This window comes from Papaver somniferum, chromosome 2, assembly GCF_003573695.1.
Source record: "Papaver somniferum cultivar HN1 chromosome 2, ASM357369v1, whole genome shotgun sequence".
NCBI lineage: Eukaryota > Viridiplantae > Streptophyta > Magnoliopsida > Ranunculales > Papaveraceae > Papaver > Papaver somniferum.
Window position 1 is genome coordinate 132,024,716 of NC_039359.1, and position 9,669 is coordinate 132,034,384.

The 9,669-nt window shown below is 35.1% G+C and overlaps 1 long non-coding RNA gene across 12 annotated transcripts; it reads right to left on the bottom strand.

The window, feature by feature from the left end:
• Nucleotides 1-201: 201 nt before the first annotated feature.
• LOC113349148 lies at nt 202-7,598 on the bottom strand. 12 transcript variants are annotated; one of them, XR_003359962.1, is made up of 12 exons: nt 7,437-7,598; nt 7,167-7,222; nt 6,027-6,273; nt 5,479-5,590; nt 4,614-4,700; nt 4,169-4,248; nt 3,950-4,027; nt 2,737-2,864; nt 2,497-2,638; nt 2,197-2,374; nt 1,353-1,397; nt 202-817 (listed from the first exon to the last, which is right to left on the bottom strand). It is a non-coding gene; the product is annotated as an uncharacterized LOC113349148 (long non-coding RNA). The 12 variants fall into 12 exon arrangements; XR_003359961.1 differs by having other exon boundaries at nt 4,614-4,705; XR_003359955.1 differs by having other exon boundaries at nt 4,614-4,719.
• Nucleotides 7,599-9,669: the final 2,071 nt, after the last annotated feature.

Below are 9,669 nucleotides of genomic sequence, written 5' to 3' on the forward strand. Positions count from 1 at the left end.
ATATCATATAGGGTACCCCTTAACTAGAGTCTTTGGCTGGGTATAAATTGATGGCCCCTAAATCCTTTGGGGTGGCCCCTAAAAACGCTAGGCTTTTTAACACTGAAATAGTCAGCAATTATTGCTGCACCGAGAACTGTCTTAATCATAGGCATAAGTATGCTTCCCCCAACCAACACAACCTCATCAAGATGACCGTTCTTTTCTGACATCAAAAATATGTTGGATATATAATCTTGTACTGAACTCAAATTCATTCCTCTCCGTCCCATAAAAGCTTTTACATCCAGATATATGTGTAAGCTATTAGAGAGAGGAAGTTTTGTGGATTCAACTTCCTCGACTTTCCAAATGGTGGGTTTACTCAAGTTTAGGTTATTAAAAAGCTATATAACATTGGTCATATTAAACTTCTTCTCATGTTTACCACGCAGCCTGAGCGCAGTCTCAAAAACACCTACAACCACCAAGAATAATATCAATACACAAAGACTTGATTCGTTCACCGTCTGCAGGAGTCAAACCCACAACCTCATGACTAAAGCCATGCACTCTACCTGTTGAGCTAAGACAGCCAAAGGGATGGAGTACAATTCATACCTGCACTTTCCTCTTACACTATTACTTCAATCGCTAAAGAACATGACTTGGTTGATCATCTACATCTTACCAAGGAAAAATCTTCCTTTGCCTCACGTCCTGATAAAATATGCATAATGATTGATGAAACAGATTATAGTAGAGAGACATAAGAAAACCTTCATCATCCTTCGATAATTTTTCATGGTGGGCATATGCGATGGATGTTGCAAGTATCCTACGTATAAGATAATAGTCTTCGTTAATTCCCAAAAGATTAATTTCACTCGGATACAAAAGAAACTCAAAAAAAAGAGGTAACTGAACGTTATGTTGAGAACCTTCCTCAACATCTTCCGAAACAATAATTTATCCATTTATAGGGATTCATCTTAATTTTGCTAATCCTCTCTATATCGCAATCAGTGTGGTTGGCAGGGATTCATCTATTGATATAGATACTATCGATCACAGGTCAAGAAGAAAAAAAAGAGGGTGCGAACAAAAACATCACAAAAATGAGGGTGTGAAGACCACTAACTAATATTGATGCAAACTATTTTGTGGAACTTGTAAAGAAGCCTGACCTTCACTGAGTTAGGGATCAAACTCTTATCCAATACTCAAAAACCTCATTCCACACTGTCAATATGCTTATGTAGTCCGGCTTAGGCACCAAAAACAGTCCCATAACATGATTCCCCTCCCCAAAGCACAAATTCCTAGATGATAGCTAAACCAAGTATGAACCCACAAAAAGAGGACTAAGTTACCTTAGAAGTTCCCCACACCTTGAAACTTTTCAGATACTTGATCATCTGAAGAAAAAAAATAAAAAAAAGTAAGATAAAGAAAATGATTATCAAACAGTAAACATGAGTATATTATGTAGCAATTCAAGAAACTTATAAAACTACATTAAAAAGAAAATAATTTTCAGCAGACTAATGAAATTGTTAAGCTTGCTAGTTATCAAAAACTCTCTAATTATCTTTTAAATTTCTTTTTCACAAACTCTTCAATGAAAGTGAGAGGAACAACATACATAAGGAAGACATGAAGTCATCTTTTTAATCTAATATCCATTAAATACTTACATTACATGTCAAAGAAAATATATAATCAAGGTATAATTTTCCAGTTCAAATTATAAAGTCTTAAAGTGAAATCATAGTCTATATGTAGGAAGACATGAAGTCATCTTTTTAATCTAATATCCATTAAAGACTTACATTACATGTCAAAGAAAATATATAATCAAGGTATAATTATCCAGTTCCAATTATAAAGTCTTAAAGTGAAATCATAGTCCTGCATTATCAATATATGTTGTTGATGCATCCACTTCTTTCTTCCCATCAAGCTCCTAATTTTTTAGAGGCTGATCAGTTAAAGGTAGATCCTATAGGATGTTAAGCAAAAAGAGCCAGTTAATTGGACTATAAGTCAATCTCGTTTTAGTTTTAGTTACAAAAAATGAAAAAACCCATTATCATGCATGCTTGGAATCCCGAGCCTCATCATACGCATATAAATTGTGCCATAAATTGGACAAAATTTTATGAAAAAACTGATTGAACTCATGACAACAAAATTCACATGGAAAAACAATGCTACCTCAATGAAGTTTCCTAATGCATTCTTCAATTGGCATTACCACTGTGATCTCCCTTGCTTTGCCTTTTCCATCCTTCCCCGGGAAACTTGGGTGGCAATGTGCGAATGACTTCTCAACTTGCTCTTCTTTATGCATCATCTTACTATATCATCTTCTCCTTGAATATTCTGTAATCATCTAAGGAAAAACAAAAAAACACATCGTTTAAGTATACGGGTGTGCAATTACTTAGTTAAAATTTTCGTTTTCTTCTATAACTCAACATAATAAAACATTTATACACTTCTTATACAACGTACAATAGATTGGAAGATGAACAATGCTTTCCCATATCCAGATTTCAATTCAATGTATGAAATATGTGCATCAAAATTGAACTTTATGGTACCACCGTTTTTACTCCGGTAGGGAACGACCAAACGAACTAAAGAAACTCAAAAACTGAAAATACCAAAATACACAACATTTATAAACAATTAGATAGCTTGGGAGTGAGTATTCCAAGAGAAAAATCAATTTAAAAAAGAAGAATAACTAACCATGAGAGACCAAGTTTAATTCCTAGCATTAAACTATTAGTGTAAAGTCAGTAACGGTGCACCCCTTGAACCCAACTGAGCAATCCCACACATGCCAGAATGTGGAACTTTCAGATCCATATCCATACCTATAATATAATACTGCTGGCTTTGAGTCTTCGAATGCTCGATGAATAAATGTAAAGCCGAGAACCACTATCGTTTAGATTGAGAAGTTACTTGCAATACCTCGTGTAAAAATATCTTATTCCCCCATATGAACATGTTACACATTCATTCAAGGACCTTTATGCCTCTTTTTTAAACTATATGAAGCAATAATATCTCAAATTATTAAGGCCAGTGACAGTAGCGAGACATGGAGAATGTAATATGCATAAACCAAATACGAACCACTAAAAGCTTGCACTTGACATGAAGTCAACTATTTTTCAAATTGGCATGATATCAGTGTCGAGGTTTAGCAACCTATACATCTTCATTCTTCAATTATATTCATGGTATTTTAATAGCATCCCCAGTCTCATTTTCTTAAGCGTACTAACTCATGCATGATACTCAATATCCAAATGTAGCACGGTAAATCATAGAAATGAATGAACTTGATAACGTGTATCGAATACGGAACCTTCTAACATGAAGTCCAGTTTCAAAAAAAAAATAGAGTCAGATGAGCTGCCATTGTGGCATAGTTACATGTTGCGGACACGTAAGCAAGAGAGTTTATGTATACCAATATGGAGCAGTGTTGTTCATGGGGATGATTACTAAAGATACCGCACAACAGAGAATGATACTATTACACATCTACATAGTTCTCATGTTTTCGTATTCACGGCATATGGAACATATCCAACTAATGAGATACATAGGACTGTACAGGAATTTTCATTCTATGTCTTCAGCAATGAGTTCATCTACATGCAAACCAAGTTTCTGATTAACATAGCTTGTACTCTCCTCTACTGATCCCAAAATTATTATCTTTCACATTTTGAGCTAAATAAACCTACTTCCGAAAATTCTTCCTAGAATGTTACTAAACAAATAAGTCTTCATACACTGCCTGTTTAATGGATTTTCTGTGAATTTAGATTATCTTATGTGTAGGCACTAATTATGACAGTGCTGCCAAAGTTGTAGGCACTAATTATGACAGTACAAAAGAAGCTGCAAAAACATATAGTATATATATGATGTATAGATAAATCACCTGGTTCTCATCCTTCTCCTCCTGGCGCTGTTGTGCTATCCTACTTTGGCGTGCTTTCTGAGCAGTTGAGCGAGATCCCTGGCAATTCGGACACCAATCAATCATATTAGAAATAATTAGGAAATCTCAAAAACACATTTATAACTAAGCCACGTAACCATAATTTAGCCCTTATAGTTGAGTTATGTAAATTTGGATGATGATCTAATGTTACAGTACGTGTATTGTTTTGTTGTCCGTGATAGCCATCACTGTGAGTTGTTCTCCCAGCGTGCTTTTTGTGCTTCCGATCTGGATCGCTGGCAAATCAAAAAGTAGGAAAGCTAATTCAGCAACAGAATGAGGCAAACTATTAAAGAGGATAATAATGATTCTAGTTTTGTGATTGAATCAAAGTTTCTGGGTAATTATTAAGTGTTATCATGAAATATTAAGTGTCACCTACGGTAACATGGTTATCACCAAAGCAGATATGACTAAAGAGGCACATCTGGGTTAAAGTTAAGTGGTAAGGTTTTCATTTAAATAATTATGGACAGAGATACGACTAAAGAGGCAAGCCAGCATGATCCTCTTGAAAAACCAAATGAAATTCTGTGGAAACCTAAACATCAAATCTAATTTGTTATGAAAATCTCTAATACATGAAAGAAAGTGAGCATACCTTGGTAATATGTGAACGGGACTGCTGTTGGCAATGTCCATCACTCTTACCGGTTTTTTCACATCTCTCTCTCGACCGATGTTTCGTCTGAGCTGTTGAATCTTCACTGTTAAGGTTGAGATAATCATGATTTGATGGCATATTTGCTAAATCGATGTAAAGTAAGAAAGATAGGCACTATCCAAAGGATTTAGGTTAGATCGATGATCACAAAGAACTTCGAAAGGTATTTAAAGTATTCGACATCTATAAATGGCAGGAGTCCCTTTTATGGTAAATATCGCAATGATCTCCATATACAGAACAAATTGGTACGAATAGTTAAAACTGTGAGTCTTTCCTATCCGTCCAATTGAAAACTCAATCTGGAGCTTCCCCACCACCGGATCGGGTCCCCGTCAGACGTCGTCCGTCTATGTGAAACTGAATCATTTTAGGTCTGGTGGTGTTATAGTTTTACCTTCTTCACATGATGAGAATTACTCTTCATATTGAGTAGCACTTCTTATTGATGTCCTGTTGTTTGAAACTGTACTCTAATCGTCGTGATCGTGATAGTTCTTTGAAAATTCAGCGTACAATTTAGGAAGAAGCACACCGGAAATTATTCTTACAAAGTCAAGTAATTCTCATTGTACAATTCAGTGTATAAACTTAGGGGGAACGAAGAGAACCTTCATAAAAAACTAAATAGAACAGAAGCAGGTCGGTCGATCGTCTCTTCATTCTTCTGTTTTACCTACCTAAGCTTCAGTGTCTTTATAGTGCTTGGTTTTTTGGTCCAGTAATCAATACGAAATTCGCAAAGAGATACATTATATGATACTAATGGTAGCAGAGAAAGAGTGGCATGGATCATATGTACCTGTTCTAGCCACCATGTCGCTGCTACATGAGGGAATACTATAGCGGGTGTTGGGTGAGGAGCAGCGAACACAAATTGATCTCTGTCAGTATGGCCAAGCTCAGTCAATTCACTGCAAAATAATTTTTAAAAAACAACAACTGAAGTTAGCTTTGGTGCAACAAATTGTTCTAAAAAAACAATTTAAATACGGAAACACAATTTACCAATCACATCTATTCAGTATTCACATTCTTATCACAGGCAACTACTTCTAACATGTCCAACAGTGATAACAACCCAACTGGACAAAGTATCAGTCAATGTAGGTTTGGTAGTTCTTGCCAAAAACGAAATTGCCAGAAACTATTATTGAAAAGCTCATCAGCCAACTTCTGCAGGCTCCTTATAAATTCACATGATGTGTTTGCCTAGCTGGCAATTTTCCCCTTCCATAGATCAGTTACACAGTGAGCTGGAGCGCTATCGCCTATCATAACAGCAAATGGATAGAAACGACATGCTTTACCATCAAGGACGTGATGCAGACAATTGAAGGAATGACGTACCTTGTTTGATAGTGCTGATCCTGGAAAATCCCTTAGTATACATCGCGCCAGTGTCCTCAGCGCTGCAGAGATGCAGCTTGTTATCAATAAGTCCTATAGTTCTTTCCATATACATAAGGGTGACCATCCTTTTTGTAGCAGATATACTGAAGGTTGGCGTTGTTTCTTTACGACAATGACCACCTGAGTTCTATTGTCCACCCATTCAACCATATCATATTCTTTAGCGAGACTTATAAAATTTTCCCTGCATTAGCAAGTTTTATGTGGATTCCTATATGAACTTGAAATGGCATGATTAAGACTCATTGTTTAACAACCATAATTTCGTGAAAATCAACCAAATAGTATGAAGAGATTTTATGCAATGACTTTTGAGCTAAGATTAGAGAAAATGCAGTACGGAAAGGGCATCAAATGGATTGAGATGCCACACTTCAGAAAACACGGCAATAAAGTTGAAAGCGCACAAAGCGAAATTCAAAATATCAGTTCATAGAAATTTTTCCTACTTGAATTGGGCAAATGAATACCTTCTGAATATAACCCGAGTTTTGTTATAAATAATACAAATCACAAAAGTTATAAATAAGATATGGGATGAAAAAGCAGTAAGACAATCTTGTTTTTGGTAATGAGGTTAGTTGGTAATGAGCTTAGTTTCAAAATTTATTAGTGAACCCCCAGCGTAATAAGATTAATCGAATCTAAAGAAGAACACAAACCATGTGACCAATTAGAGTTCTACCAATTTAGAAGCTTTAGCTCTAATCTCAACAGCTAAGAAGAAATTGTAGCACTTCAAATTGTGCACTACCAATCAAGCTTTTGAGATAAAATTTAGCTTAAAACAGTGGCTGGAGCAGTCAGTTGAATTAGAATTTCCTGGGTAGCGTACATGAGACTGCCTTCATGTCAATACACCTCAACTAAGGATCAAACTGATAGATATATTTCGTGATTTGAATTTGTATCCTTTATATATAGGTTTCAAAGAAGCCCTAAATCACAACAATCTTGTTAGAACCCTAATTTATCAAAGGAGTGACTCGATGATTCGAAATAAAAACGAATGGAAACCCTAAATATCATATAAATTGATAAATTAGGGATTGCTGCAATACGTTTCGAGATACATACCTCTTAGAAGAACTACAATATTTTCCTCTTGAAGTTCTGCGAACCATACAAAAGATCTGTAATTTCATTAACAAAATTGCAGAAACAAAAAAAATCAAAGCCATAAAAAAGAGTAACTCAATAATTCGAAACAAAAATGAATAAAGCAACCACTAAACTTAAACAGTATATTTAAAAACCCCAGGATTTACCCCAGATATATGAAACCCTAGGTTTTAATTTCTGAAATATTAACAAAATTCAATTACTATTTCCAAAATCTCTACTTACTTAACAAATCCCTTCACGACAAACTGAAAAGGAAAAGAAGAAGGAGAAGCAGATGAAGGTATAGATCCTGGTGGTAATGGTGGTGGTGGCAGTGCCGGAGAACCAAAAGAAGAACTCAGTATGTAGAAGAAGAAATCTACTGCTCGGCTGCGGTGGAAAATAGGTAAACCCGCCCAATATTTGGTTCGCCCAGTGCGATCAACCGTGAGTCTTTCCCAGCCGTTCAAGTCAAAGCTCGACCCGGATGATTTGGACCGCCGGATGATCCTCTTCGGTGAATCTTGTCCACCGATTGACTCTTTGATTTAAGGAGTCAAAGTGCATGTCTTTTTATAACAATGACTAGGTATCATCCGAGCCTTACCGCCCGAGCTCAACCTCTCATTTCGGTTTTTTGTCATTTATTCGTGGTTATATGTATATGGTTTCTATCCATTGATAGTAAAGATGGATAATTATATATTAAACCTTATGTATGCAACAATTCTAGTAAGAGTCTCCCTTTCAAGGGTATACCTCCATTGGAAAGGATGCGGGCCTATGGTCATTTGACATCACTGTTGTAGTAAATCAAAACAGTAGGTAATTACGATCTGGATAGTTTGAAATATATAATAGATATTATTTTTGTTGAATTTCGTTGTTGGTTATCTTGTAGCTAGTTCATCTAGGAACCGTAAGAGTTTCATATAGTCTGTGTTTATGTAGATAATCACGTACATTTAAACATCATAAAGAGCACAAAAATGTAGGAAATGGGATTCACGACAACTGGATTACAACAACTAGAAAGATTACATGACAACTCAACTACAACAACTGACCAACTATAAGAACCAAAATCCTGCAAAATAAACGGTGTAAAACTCGGAACAAAAAAAATCTAAAATTGAAAAGTTATCTTTCTTTGCACTAACACACCACAACCCAAAAGTCTGTCGGAGTGTAGGAGATCTCATTAACAAAATGTGCACCTGATGTCCACAATACAAATACAAATTTTCTATCTTAGTAGCTTCTATTATCTCCGCTTTAACACACAACAGTAAATTTGTCAAAAGCAAGCAGTACGATACGAAAAACAACTTGTTCTATAAGGGAAGTTTAAATTACAATTAAAGTTATATTTTCGACTTAGCTTCATAAGTGAAGTTCACGTTTATTGTTGGGAACTCTCGTGTTTTTTGTCTCACTTAATTCGTCTCTATAAATTTCTCTCCCGTTGTTGTTGGAGTTTCTCCATATTAAATGCCACATGTATTTGGATACATGTTATCTAGTATAAGTCCCTGAATGTAAATCGCTGAACAATTCTTTATATACAAAGTTTTTCGCACAATTTTCAAACTTTGACCTAATGTTGTTATTGAAACAATTTTGGCAAGTAGCTTTTAACATTATGTATGGTGTTCTCTTATGTGCATGAGCATATTCGATTATTGTATTTGTAATGTCAAGCCTCAAAGAAATACAAATTGAGCAAGTAAAAGTAGTTTACAGTCGATTAATCAATAAATCAGAACACATCAATATGTATTTCTACTTCTAAGAAACTGACTTAGTTCGTCTGTATCAAAAGAATTATGATTCCAACTTACTTCAAAGGAAGCGTCCTTGCAGTCGTTGTCGTTGACTTATAAGCTCCTAATCCTAAGTTCAACCCCTCCATAACTCTAACCAAAACATCGATATTTTCACCTTCCGCATTAAAACCTAGATAATGAAACAAATGTGTCTTACTTTCTTTGAGGAAAATGACAGAGATCAAGATCTTAATTCTAAATAATCAACAAATGTTCTTATTGTTCATAAAATCAATCAACGGAAAATTACTTTGAGAAAAATGCATATGCCCTTTTAACTTTTTTGTATAGGTGCAACCGTATCTAACAAAAATCAAAACTTTCATGATACTTGTATTTAACAAATATCAGTATTGTCAAAATGACATGATCAGTCATCAAGTGATTAATCCATAATATAGTTTTGTACCTCGTAAAGCTTTTTTTAGCATTTTCCAACCCGCCACCTTCTCATAAACATTGGGCACTTCTTAAACCTGAAAATACATATATATACCATCGCTCACAATCAGTACCTCTATTATCTCATAAGAAACAACCAATATATATTATACCCAATGAAACATTATGGATAATTTGAAATAATCACCCGCAAATGATGACCAATTTGATAACATTTTAGAATATAAGATCCATACTTACCAAAAATT